Source organism: Sminthopsis crassicaudata, chromosome 6 (genome assembly GCF_048593235.1).
Source record: "Sminthopsis crassicaudata isolate SCR6 chromosome 6, ASM4859323v1, whole genome shotgun sequence".
NCBI lineage: Eukaryota > Metazoa > Chordata > Mammalia > Dasyuromorphia > Dasyuridae > Sminthopsis > Sminthopsis crassicaudata.
The window spans coordinates 89,142,771-89,156,705 of record NC_133622.1 but is presented as its reverse complement, the minus strand read 5'-3'; the positions used below and the strand labels follow the sequence as shown (position 1 = coordinate 89,156,705).

General features: G+C 33.3%; 1 protein-coding gene across 2 annotated transcripts in view; it reads right to left on the bottom strand.

Moving 5' to 3' along the window:
- Positions 1 to 13,935, bottom strand: part of GALNTL6 (polypeptide N-acetylgalactosaminyltransferase like 6) — a 1,464,604-nt gene that overhangs the window by 571,254 nt on the left and 879,415 nt on the right. The gene's annotated exons all lie outside the window — the stretch shown is intronic.

Here is a 13,935-nt window from a genome sequence, read left to right as displayed (position 1 = left end):
CTTTTATGATACAAATATGGTACTTATACCTAAACCAAGAAGAGCTAAAACAGAGAAAGAAAATTATAGACCAATTTACATAGTGCATATTGACACAATAATTTTAAATAAAATATTAGCAAAGAGATTACAGCAATTTATTACCAGGATAATATGTTATGACCATGTGGGATTTATGCCAGGAATGTAGGGCTAGTTCAATATTAGGAAAACTATCAGAATAGTAGACCATATCAGACATAAATTCCAACAGAAATCATATGATTATCTCAATAGATGCTAAAAAAGTTTTGACAAAATACATCACCCATTCCTATCAAAAATACTAGAAAGCATAGGAATAAAGGGAGCATTCTTTAAAATGATAAGTGATATCTATCTAAATAAGCATTATCTGCAATGGCCATAAGCTGGGAACCTTTCCAATAAGATCAGGGTTGAAGCAAGGATGTCCATTATCATCATTACTATTAAATACAATACTATAAATATTAGCTATGACAATAAAAGAAAAAAAAAACTGAAAGAACTAGAACAGGCAAGGAGGAAAGAAAACTATCTTAGAAAAGAACTCTGAAGGATCAATTAAAATTACTTAAAATAATTAACAACTTAGCAAAAGTTGAAGGATTTAAAATAACCCCACATAAATCATAAGTATTTCTATATAACATAAATAAAGGTCAGTAGCAAAAGAAAGAATAAGAAATCCCATTTAAAACAACTATAGACAATATAAATATTTGGATTTTACCCACCAAGACAAACTCAGGAACTACATATGAATTCAATTACAAAATGTGTAATTACAAATTCCACACAAATAAAGTCAGGTAGGCAGAACTAATAAAATAAAAACAACAATCTTGACTAAACTAATTTACTTATTCAGTACTATACCAAACTACTAAAAATGTTTTGTATTTTTAGAAAAAGTAAAGAAGAAAAAAAATGATGAAAAATTTCAAAGGAATTGATGAAAAAAATGCAAAGGAAGGCAGTTTAGTACCAGATGTAAAACTATGACAAAACAGTAGTCATCAAAACCATGTGATACAGACTAAGAAATAGAGTGATGGATTAATGGAAAGGATTAGATTCCCACAACATAATAGTTAAAATTTTAGTTTTTGATAAACCCAAAGACTCCAGCTTCTAGGATAAGAATTCACTATTAAACAAAAATTTCTGGGAAAACTATAAAATAGTATGGCAGAAACTTGGCATAGATTAACATCTCACACCCTATGCCAAGATAAGGTCAAAATAGATATGTGATTTGGTTATAAAGGATGATATCATAAGCAAATTAGGAGAGCAAGAAATAGTTTACCTGTCAGATCTATGGAGAAGGGCAAAATGGAGAATTTATGATCAAACAAGAGCGAGCTTTATGAAATGCAAAATGGATAATTTTGATTATGCTAAATTAAAAAAAAAAAAGGGTTTTTTCCATAAACAAGTCAATGCAACCAAGATTAGAAAGAAAAAAAAAAAGTTTTAACAGCTAGTGTTTCTGGTAAAAACTTATTTCTAAAATATATAGAGAACTGAATCAAGTTTATTAGAATCAATTTTACAAGTCAGTACCCAATTGATAAGTATTCAAAGAGTATGAATAGGTAGTTTTTCGATGGAGAAATTAAAAGTATCTATTGTTACGTGAAAAAATTCTCTAAATTACTATTGATTACAGAAACTAAAACAATTCTGAGGTGCACGTAATTTTTTCTTCCACAAATATAATGTACATTCATTGAAGGTAAAAAATTTTTTTCTTCCACACTAATTTTCACATAACTGATGTTTAAAGTAATGTGGCCAAACTAATAGTAACTCTTACAGAACTTGTAGTTTACACCTCAGAACTTAACTTTTAAAATTTAACTATATTGAATTGATTGCTAAGTGTTTGCTAACCTTATCTCCCCTACTAAAATATAAACTTCTCTTGAATGAGACCATTTCTCATACATAACCATAGAAATGCAAAATATGGCTATTATTTTATAGTAGGAATAATGCTTAAATTCTCCATCCATCTCTCTACCTTGACATCCTGGGAAGCTAGATTGCTTTTGACTTCCCTTGACAATTCCTCCACTTAGTTTATTTTAGGATACTAATATAGGGTATGAAAAAAAAATGGAATGGGCTAGGAAGAAAAAACGAACAGTAGAGGTAGATTATTGACCTTTGTGAAAATTGTTGTATGAAGTCCAAGGTCATGGGAGACATAGAATCATTAGAGGCTACAGAAAGAAGCACATATCTAAATTTGGAGCAATGTTTTCATTGTTATGTTGTAGCTTGGCATGGCATATATACTGTAATGTCCTTTTCCTATAGTCTGAGAAATAATGGTTCCTGGAAAATGACCAAAGTCATAAGCTGAAAGCTACAGATGGACATATTGGAAAAAATTACTCAATAGATCCTGAGTAGGACTGAGATTATCTGTTGCAAAGTGAGAAGAACCACAGAGAAAAATAGAAGATACAAAAATATCTGAGGAAAATATGCAAAGCTAATTAAGGGGAAAGAATTAAAGAGCTAGAGAATTCTTTTAAAATATTTATTTATTGATAATATGTAATATATTTATTTATTTATTCTTTTTATATATTTATTGAATTATTTATTTCATTCATAGTGGAAAGAATATTCCCATTATCATGGCTCCTATCAGGTTTCAGTAAGGTGAAAATAAAGCATTTCTTTTTTTGAGCTTCATGATTTTAAAGAGGGTTAATGGTAGCATCCATGGAGATGTTAATCAGTGAAATCCTAAAATGCTCTAGGTAGCAAAGAATCAAAGAAATGATGACTCACCCCAAAGTTAAGCTGTCACCAAGAATTGTTCGAATACGTTATATAGAACATAGCACATTTTAGAGATTTATTTATTCATATTTATTCATTGCTACATGAATACTAGAGAAGAAAAAATTAGAGATAATAGAATACAATCCTATGGCTGTACAAATGATGAAACTAAAGCAAAGAGCTTTCAAAATAAAATTTCCTAATTACCAACTTAGTATCCTATCTCACTTTTCTTCTCTTTGAGTGATCATAAACTTTCCCTCCAACTTTATCATATAACATCAATAGGAAACAAGAGAAATTAAAGAAGAGTATGAAGTCTTTCTGTATAAATCCTTTGGCACCTGAAAATTTTGCACTTGTGTAGATCAAAAGGACATATTTTGTATATATTGCCAAGCAATCTTGTATATCAATTTTAGTAACTATTTTTGCTAGTGGAGATGTAGTTTTAAGTTATGCCTTTCTTTATACTCCATTGGAGCCTAACCTTTCCCTTTGAAAACACAACTGCCAAGTTTGTCTCTTTAACTTTGATATTTTATAGGTCTAATGCAAAGTATTATCAAATATTTTAGAAAGTAAGTAGAAGTAAAAGCATCCCCAAGAAAATAAAGTATATATTTAGAGAGGCAATATACTGTGACAGAAGGTGAACTGTGCTACAAGTTAAGAAATGTGGCTTGAAATATCACTCTGACACTGATTTTTTGATTATAGGTTAGTCATTGTAACTTTCTAAGCCTGCATTTTCACATTTTAAATACAGCTAACATTTGTACTCCTTTCTTCCATCAGAGGGCTGTGGGTAACCCTCTGGAAAAACAAACAAAAAACAAAAACAAAACAGCACTGGTTCAGGAGTCCAAATTTGCCTTTGATATTATCTCTATGACATTAGGTAAATCACTTAATCTCCTTTCATTTTCTCTCCTAATCCCCATAGGAAGAAGGGATTGTCCAAGTTGTCCTCTGGGGTGCCTCTACATTGAGATCTATGGATATCTTTCCATATGAATATGATCAAATGAGTATGTGTATGCTTACACAGACACAGAAGCACGTGAAACTCACCCTGTTGTTTTGGACTTTCACCTGTTCTTACTGTATTCTCACATTAGCCCTCAGGTGCCATACTCTACAGGATATTCATAACTCTTATCCTTGGGTTAGGTTGTCAATTTGTTGAGATTTCACCATGCTTACCTGATTCTATGATAGAAACTCAATTTTAATCCTCATTATTTTTCAAATTATTCCTATTATGTGCATTTCTTCTTTCTCAATCCATCTCTGTAATCAAATTAATATGATGCTATAGTTTCTGGAAATCAAGTAAATATGATGCTATAGTTTCTGGAAGAGAGACGCACTACATTAAAACTGCCTTTTTTATTTTTTATTTTTTTTACTCACAATTCCTTTCTATGGATCATCTCTCCTTATTCTCATTTAATATCTTTAAAGGCAGGTCAGATTCTAAGTCTCACTTTGATGTTTGTGTTTTGAAAAGTTAGCACAGTGTCTGAGAAACCCTTAATGTATAAATGATGACACCTGTATTTGAATCTAAGTTCCCAGTCCAGCTGTCCTCTATCTAATTCCTTCCATATCACTGTAAATATGTACGTACATACACAATCTTTGCACATGAATCTGGCCCCAGATTCTTCCTAGCTTTGTGACACTGAGCAAGTCATTTAACCTTTTAAGCCTTATTTTCTCATCTATGAAATGTCAAGCCAATCTAGTATCCTTGCCAAGAGAACGCTGAATGGGATCATGGAGAGTCAGACCCAACTGACAACAATAACACACACATGCAGACACACACACAAAGATGTGCATATATTTTATGATTCTCTTATTCCTAGGCAAAACTGCAATGAGAAGTGAAGTTTGGGTTTAGCTTCTTCTTCCCTATAGAAGAGAGGAAGGAACAATGTCTACTCTGGGCAAGACACTATGATAAGGGCTTTACAAATATTATATCATTTGATCCCTACAATGCTCCTAATATGTAATTACTATTAGGACCCCCATTTTACAGTATCAGAAACTGAGATAGGCAAAGGTCAAGTGATAACCCAGATTAATACAGGAAGTGATTGAGCTGAATTTGAACTCAAATCTTCTCAACTTCATGCTTAAGGCTTTTTTCATTGATCCATCTAGCCACATCTTTGTTGATTATGCCTCCTTACTTACATATACATGTAATTATTCTCTCCTGATTCTGAATGACTTTGTTCTCAGAATACTGTGAATTAGTACTAAATAATGGTAAGCTGGTTGTTTAAATGGCTACCTTTCCTAAAGACTGATTCATTTTAATAAAGTATTTTTATGATTCAAAGCTTTCAAGATTCATATGAATGAAACTTCTAATTAGATTTCAGGCACTGAAATTTTGGACTAAGGGAAAAAACAAACAAACAAACAAAAAAAACTTCATTGTCCCTCTATCTATACTCTGGATATTACATTATATACCTCCCAATTTCAAAACCATTCTTTTGAGTTATTGCTTTTTGAGTCATTTTCAGTCATATCCAACTCCCTGTGACTTTATTTGGGACTTGCTTGATAAAGATACTGGAGTGGTTTGCCAGTTTCTTCTCTACTTCATTTTACAACTGAGGAAACTGAGACAAACAGGATTAAAAGACTTGGCCAGCATCACATAACTAGTAAGCATCTGAGGCCAGATTTGAATTAAAAGAATTGACTCATCCTAACTCTGAAAGAAAAGGGGATAACATAAGTTCAGTGCACTTGACATCTTCTAAGTAATTTTTATCATTAATTGTTGTTTAGAGAGCTTTTCAATATTAATTAAATTTCATTTACAAATATGAAAATAAAATCACAATAGAAAGAGGAAGGAAGGAAAAAAATAGCCAAATCACATATAATTACAAAATGGAAGTATAAAATTCACATTTATATATATCAAAATATAAACTAAGGCATATGTTTAATTAGCTTCTGAGTGGTAGGTATGGCAGACATCCAAACTGGTCCTCATCCGTTAGTCCTCAGTTGTTCAGAAGAGGCAGTGAGGTAGGAAAGATGACTATATTTGTGATCAGAATATGTTCCCAAAATCAAGGGATTAGAGATTGAAGGTAACATAAAGTTCTACTACAATACTATTATTTTACAGACGAGGAAACAGATGCATAGAAAGGGAAAGCACTTTGAATTCCAAATTCTCTCCCTTCCTTCTCACCCTCCACCTATTGAGAAGGCACATGTGAAATTATGCAAAACATAAAAGTAATGTTGTGGAAAATCATAGATCTCCCTTCCCCCAAAAAAATTTCAAGAAAAATAAAGTTTTAAAAAAGTATATTTTATTGTTTATTCAGACATACTTTCTCTGGGTTCTTTCTCTGAATATGGATAGCACTTTCCATCAAAAGTTCAAATTGCCTTCTAAAAGTTGGGTTTTAATATTGGTTACCTGGATGCATGAATGAGTAATTAATTTATGCTTCATAGAGTTTTTGTTGTCAACATTTGTTGTTACTATTTGTTTTTGGTGAAACAATTGGGGTTAAATGACTTTTCCAGACTTACAATGTGTCGTGTCTGAAGCTAAATTTGAATTCTGGTGCTCCTGGACTGTTATTATATCCACTGCATCACCCAGCTGTCCCCATAGAGCTTTAAAATGAGAATGCTAGACTAGATGCTTTCTCCATCTTCAGATTCTTAATCCTATGAGTCTATACATATATTATCTATAACCCCTTCAATCTTTACATGAGTTATACTTTCATCATTGAGAATTTAGGAATGATAGATAGCATTAATATAGTATTTTTAGTTTTGCACAATACTTTATGAACAATACCTCATTTTAACTTCACTATAATAGTAGTAGTGTTGCCATTATCATTGCCATTTTATAGCTGAGAAAAATGAGATATCCAAAAGCTAAATGAATTGTACTTAGATCACACAGCTAGTAAGTGTCTGAAACTAGATTTAAACTCAGGTCTTTCTACCTTTTGGTCCAAGATTATCAATTGCACTACCTATCTCCCTTAAATATCTTTTTAAGTGGCTATAGCAAACACTAGCAAAGAAGCCACCTATATATAACACATGGTAACCAAGTAGCCAAACTTGCAGTAATGCATTTACCTTTGTTTAATATGGGATGATACACATATCATACATCATTAGTCTCCTGGAAGAATCTATTCAACTTTGATAGGACTTGGCAGAATTAGTTCCCTATAGACTAAAAAATGAGATCAACGTCATGTTGCAATGTTGCATCAAAGTAGGGATGAGTAGGGATGAATCTCATAATTAAAATGTCAACATTATGCTTAACCCCAACAACAATGACATTTAAACAAACAGTCCTTGATAAAAACAAACTTGTATTCTATTAAGTAATTGTGATTCCCCCTCCTCCATGATCATGTGCAACACTTTTATAGGAATAATAAGAAAGTTGGTGAACATTTTATTTAATTTTACTTTTTGATAGGGAAATTTACCTTTAATCTATTTTCAGTTCTTGAGGAATTTTTCTTCTTATTTGAAACAAGTGGTACTACTTATATTTAGTAATTTATTTATTTTTTGCTGAGGCAATTGGGGTTAAGTCACTTGCCCAGAGTCACATAGCTAGGAAGTATTAAGTGATTGAGGCCACATTTGAACTCAGGTCCTCCTGACTTCAGGGCTGGTTCTCTATCTACGGTGGTGCTATCTAGATGCCCTATGTGTCTTTACAAGTGGCTAAAATTTTTGTATGTTCCCCAAGGACTCACAACCTTTCCTAAATCCTTTCCATGCTAAAACATACAATTCACTTGCTGCTTAACACAAATGTTCCACAGCTTTATAGCAACTATCTATGCCTCTTAATCACCTCTGTAATTATCTGTGTCTATTTTGATTAAACTGAGGATTCACTGTCTTTAAGATGCTGCATGATCAATCGGTTAAACTGTTGATCTTCCCGAGAAAAACTTGTTTGTGTAGATAGGTTTTTGTTCAGTAACTACTGAGAAACAGGGTTTTGAGAAGAAACTTGTTGAGGAATTTTGGAGAAGAAATGATCATCTTTGAAGTCAGGGGAATTGAGATCTGTACTGTATGAAGTTAGGCTACAGTAGTAATATACTTTTCATGCTAGTGGATTGAGAGTTAATTTGCTCTTAGATCTCAATTTCACTATTGAATTAGCATTCTCAGTTTCTAAATACCAATCTCCGGTGACCACTCACAATGTCTTTCTACATTAGTCTGATTTTTAAGCAGGTATGACAATCAAATCTCAGTAATCCATAAAATGAAAAGACCAACAAACTATTGATCACTTAAGTTTAATTCTAGCTCTCATTCTAGAGAACATTTTCATAAACTATTAAACACCAAAAAAAAAATTGAAAAATTAAAAGAATTCTAAATAACAGGAAGTTGACAAAACACAGAAGGGGAAAGTAAGTAGAAAAGATCACATTCTCACTCTTTGCAAGAGAAATAATGGTTAAGGGTGGGGGAGAAAATCTAGTGTTTTCATGGAAAAGGCAGTGAATTTGAAAATAAAGAACCCAACTGAATCTTAGTTTCACTATTTATTACCTTTGTGATCTAGTACAAACGATTTGCCCTGAGTCTCAGTTTCCTCATCTGAAAAAGGAAGGAAGTTGTGGACTCAGACTAGATAATCTCTATCTCTTTGTTTGATTCATATTTCAGTCCTTGTTATGCCATTAATTAGACTCTTAGAAAGTTACTCACTGCTTCTTTCCCTCCTCATCCCTCCTGCCCACTTTTCTCCTTTATATAAATCTTTGTAAAGGAAGTTTAAGAATATTTACTCTGTCAATTTAACAAGGCATTGAGAGTGAGGTTCAAGGAAGAATAGTAATGAAAATGCTAATATCAGTATAGCATTTTAAAATTTAAAAAATATTTTACATATTTTATCCTTTTGATTTTCACCACAATATTTTGTTATTGTTGTTATTTTTGTTTTATAGATGAGGAATCAAAGTGTCAATGGTAGGACCAACATCTACCCCACACAGGTGAGTTGGGTTTGTTTGTTTGTTTGCCCCTCCCCCCAAAGGCATGAAAATGCTCAACAACTTGAACTGATCCTCAATATTTGCTTACTACAGGAGAAAAAGGCTGGAATTCTCAATATAACTTCTTGATCACTTACATATAAAAGCTAACACATGAGGAGTCTAGAAACATGCTCACTAGATATGCCATGTTGGTAAATATAAAAAAGAGAAGCTCCATCCAAATAATCCAGTGCTAGCCCATTTGAATCAATACTGTCTTGTATTGTTAAATAAGCCTTAAACAACTACAATCACACCACAACCAGGGCAGCTAGGTGGTGCATAGAATTCAGTTCTGAAGTCAGGAGGACCTGAGTTCAAATTTGACCTCACACTTCCTGACTGTGTGACCCTGGGCAAGTCACTTAACCCCAATTGCCTCAGCAAAAAACCACCAACAACAAAACTTTAGATTTTCTACCAGAGTTTCATTTTTATCTAATCCTTAGCCTGAAGAAATTGATTAAGTCAACCTTAGAAAGGCTCATACAGCTAGTATGTATATGAGACAACATTTTAACCCATGTCTTTCTAAAGCTTCAAGTTCAGCACTCTCTCCAATGTGTTCAAATGTCAGAATGTGTTAAAACATTTACAAGTATGATACCAAAGTTCTTCTTACCTTTCTTGTATGATATTATTAATCGAGAAGACACAAAAAATTATGTTTTACAAATTTTACAAAAATCTCTAGAATATTAATTTTGGAAGATACTGAATGATGTAATTTTTAAAAAGCAGTGTTGTAAGGAATTGGGAGATTTCGATTAATTTCCTATCTCTGCTTCTAATTAACCATTTAGCATTTGGAAGTTACTTAATGTATATGGGTTTCAATTTTCTCATTTGTGAAACTGTTAAATGAGGGGGGTGAATTCCAATATTTCTAAAGTTCCTTTTAGGTCTGACCTCTTCTTTTTCTTGTTGGTGAGTAGGAGAGATGAGCAAAGCTGTGATTTTGTTGCTTTGCTAAATTTACAGTTGGAAACTCCCTCCACCAAATTCCATCATCTCAATCGTATAAGTTACCAACTTTCTGAAGAACTTTGGAACCAATTATGAGATATGGGGGACACTGATGTGGGGCCTCCTAGTGTGACATCCCTACATCCCTGTGGTCTATGAGAAAAGCAGAAAGGTGACGTACAAAGGGAGATTCATCTCCATTATCATGTGCTTGAACTGTAGTAAAGCCTTCTGAGCTCATATTGATCTGATCGGACACACTATATCTTGACCCCAACATAATATCTTTTGAGAAGGAAGGACAACTTTACCAAATAACATGCCTACAATTTGGATTCTAGAAACTGACCGTATTCTACTCTGTTTTTTCCCTTGAAACTTGGTTAAAAAAATGAGAATTAAAACAAAAAATCTTTCCCCTTACCAACTCTTTTACTGCATCATAACCACCTACAGGTATAAATATAACATAGCTTTAGTCTAAATATCAAATTATTTCATTTTTTTATTTGAATTCAAATAAGCTTCTTTCTGAGGCTGCTACATTCTCTCTCAGTGTGAAACCAAGAAGTTTATATATTATTCATCCATCTAAAAACCCTGAGGCAGTACTCCTGTGGAGCTACTTCAGTAATTGGTCTCCAGATGCTGCCGCTACACAGCGTCCTAAAAGTCCTTAAACATTCTGAGAACACACTTCCATCTGCTTCACAAGATGCATATGTTGGAAGTAACACCAGATTGGTCAGCCATATTTCTACCCCACTTTACCGGTACCTAATGATTATGTATCTAATATGCGACTTGCTGCAATTTATCTAAAGGAACACAGCAGAATGAAAGATGATATTAAGTGACTGTTCTAATGGCCAAAAGTTATATGTGTTAAGCCGAATAAAAAAAAAGAAGGGGTTCTACCACTCTGGTGATAAACAATTTTGGGAGGCTGTTAAGATTAATTTAAAAAAGTAGGTATTCCTTCACATTATATATTAATCTCTATTGTGCCTTATCCCATATGAATTTTACAGAATTATGTCAGAGATACTATTATTATGAATAATCATACCTCCATAAATCAAGTTACCAGTCAATGAAATGTTTGCACTAATACAAAAGTAACATCTGGAACATTATGATACGCTACCTTGGCAAATTTAATTCTTAATCTGTGCACCTTTCTTGCATGTACAACATCAAGACATGAAATTTATTCCACTTTTTACCTCCTATAGTACCTTTTTCTCCTGATTGTTCCTTTAGTACATTAGTGAGCCATGTGACTGTGGACATGTTATAACCTATCTGTGCCTCCATTTCCTCCTTTGTAAATGATCTCTGCCTCACAGAGTTAGGGTGATCAAACGAAACAACTCGTGAAAAGTCTTTTCAAATCTTAAAATATTATATAAATCAGTATTATGGATTATATATATTTTATCAATTATATATATACATATATGTATAAATTTTTTTTTGTTTTTGTTTTGCTGTTCATCAGCCACTTCATTTCTAGTTTCTGTTTTATTATATAGGCTAACTTCTTTCTGGCTCCCCTCCATCTTTATCTACCCCATGGTTGGAACTGATTTCCTTTTTTCTGCTGCCTCTTAGAATCCCCTGATTCCTTCAAAGTTTAGATCATATTTCACCTACAAAGTCACAATCCCATTTATTGTTGTTTCTTTCTTTTTAAAATATCATGTATGTGTGTGTTTATATATATATTTCTATCATGCTTAACATATAATGGACTACTTGCCCTCTAGGGGAGGGCATGGGGGAAGGGGGAGAAATTGGAATACAGGGTTTTGCAGGGGATAATGTTGAAGAATTGTTTACACATATGTTTTGAAAAATAAAAAAAAATCTTTAATAAAAATAGATTTACAAAAAAGAAAAGAATCATGTATATACTTATTAATATACATGCATGTTTTATTTCTCTAATGCAGTGTAAGTCCTTTTTGGTTAAAGACTGTTTCTGATCATTTATCCTGGAAACACTATACATGTCTCTCCAATTAAGCTCTGAGTAAAAAATGTTTCATTTTTTATATTTGCAATCCTAGCACCAAGCATTGTATCCTAAAAATAGCAATTGACGATATCTTGGTATTCCCAGTGCCCTGCACATAATATCTACACAAAGTTTGTTGGATTGGAATAGATTGGGTTAGGTATAAACTTGGAAGGATAAAAACTTTAGATAAAACATGTTCTAATGATGTTTGGCATATAATCTCAACCGAGGCAGGCATGAAAAAGGCTTAGGAAGGAACAAAACCAGGCTATGTAAGCTAGCTTGAGATACTGGGATCAAGTTTAGCAATAGGTAGGTAATGGAGATCAGATTGGGAGATGGGGTAGAGAACCCACAGGTTAAGTTAAAAGGATACTTTACCAGGGGTTCTCAAACTATGGCCCGTGGGCCAGATGCGCCCGTTGAGGACGTTTATGCAGCCCACCGAGTTATGGCAAATGGGCTGAGGGGCAGAGACAGAGTGTGAGATTTTGTTTTTACTATAGTTTGGCCCTCCAACAGTCTGAGGGACAGTGAACTGGCCCCCTATTTAAAAAGTTTGAGGACCACTGCTTTAGATAATAGTTCAGAAAGTCCATGATCCAACTGCTAATACCAAGTCATGTATCATATTTGTCCATTGAGTGCATATGGAAGGAGTTTTCTAAGAGTGGGCAGCTATTATACATGGAAATCAATCTGTTTACTTTATGAGAACAAATACCACATATGTATTCATGATTGGGGTGTGGTAGGGAAAATAGTGCAAGGAGAGGATATCTAGAAATAAAGAATGATGATTTTTACTTTATTCTTTGGATTATTAGGTTTTTTTTTTCATGTTTATTGGGATTTGTCTAGTCGTGGCTTATTGTACCACCCAATAGCTTTAATAATGCTAAACAATGCTATCTAACTTGACCCCCTTCTGCTGCCCAAATATCTCTCTTCTACTCTTAGCATGGCATTTTGGAGTCCTGGGCTGAGCCTGTGATACCTACTGACCTCTTAATCTATAATGTTTACCTTTCCTATTCCTTAATAGGATTCCCATCCCAAAACTCTTTTGGGTCCTGATTTCTGTATCTCCTAAGACAGTGATTCTTGATCCTTTTCTTTCTTTTTCTTTTTTTCTGCGTCTTCCTTTTTTTGTCACTTTGGTGAAACTTATGAACCCCTTTTTAAATGCCCAATAGCTGGAATTTATATATTTTTGAAAGTTTAAAAAAATGAAAAATTCCCCTTATAGGTTTATTCTTAGGGTTCTTCATAACACATTTTAAATACTGTCCTGTGAGCATCTGCTAAATTCACTTAGGGAAGACTGACCTTTCCTACAATGAGACATTTCTAAAATGGACACCTTTCCTGTTTATCATGCAAAAGCTCTTCTATTATCTTGACTCCCTAACATGTGAAAATCGTTACAGAAGAATGCTCTAGACAATTTTTGACAAGACCTCTTTATATCTGTTTTATTTTAGTAACTTGAATTTCCTTTTGGAAAGCAGTCTTTCCCTTTCTATATTGCACCGATGGATTTGAAAGAAGAATACCCGGGCTGACTATTTTTCATGCATGAGAGTGTCTCAGTATACATTTGACAAGGAAGCAAGAGTCTACTATTAAAGGAAAGATTGTGTATGACAGAGGAAATATGGGCAGAGTACATGAGCTGATTTGAATATGCAATCAGTCTAGTAGACAGTGAAAGGAATATAAGCTTGTCTTCTGTGTCATCATAATAGTAAACCAGCAGCAACCTAATAACCTCCTGCAAAATAAAAGAAAGGCCTCCTTAGATGTACAAGAGTGAATGTTTCCATCAGCTGCTCTTATCCTACTATTTAAAGCAAGCAAAAAAGGAAGCAATCACCAAAAAAGTGGAAATATAACTGGACAAATATACCTTTACCATTTCATAATCACAAGGAAAATGAAATTATTTTTCTTATTCAGTGGTCCCTACTCAGGAAGTTTCCTCAATAACTTGAGAAACTCTAAAGTCTCTTTTTTAGC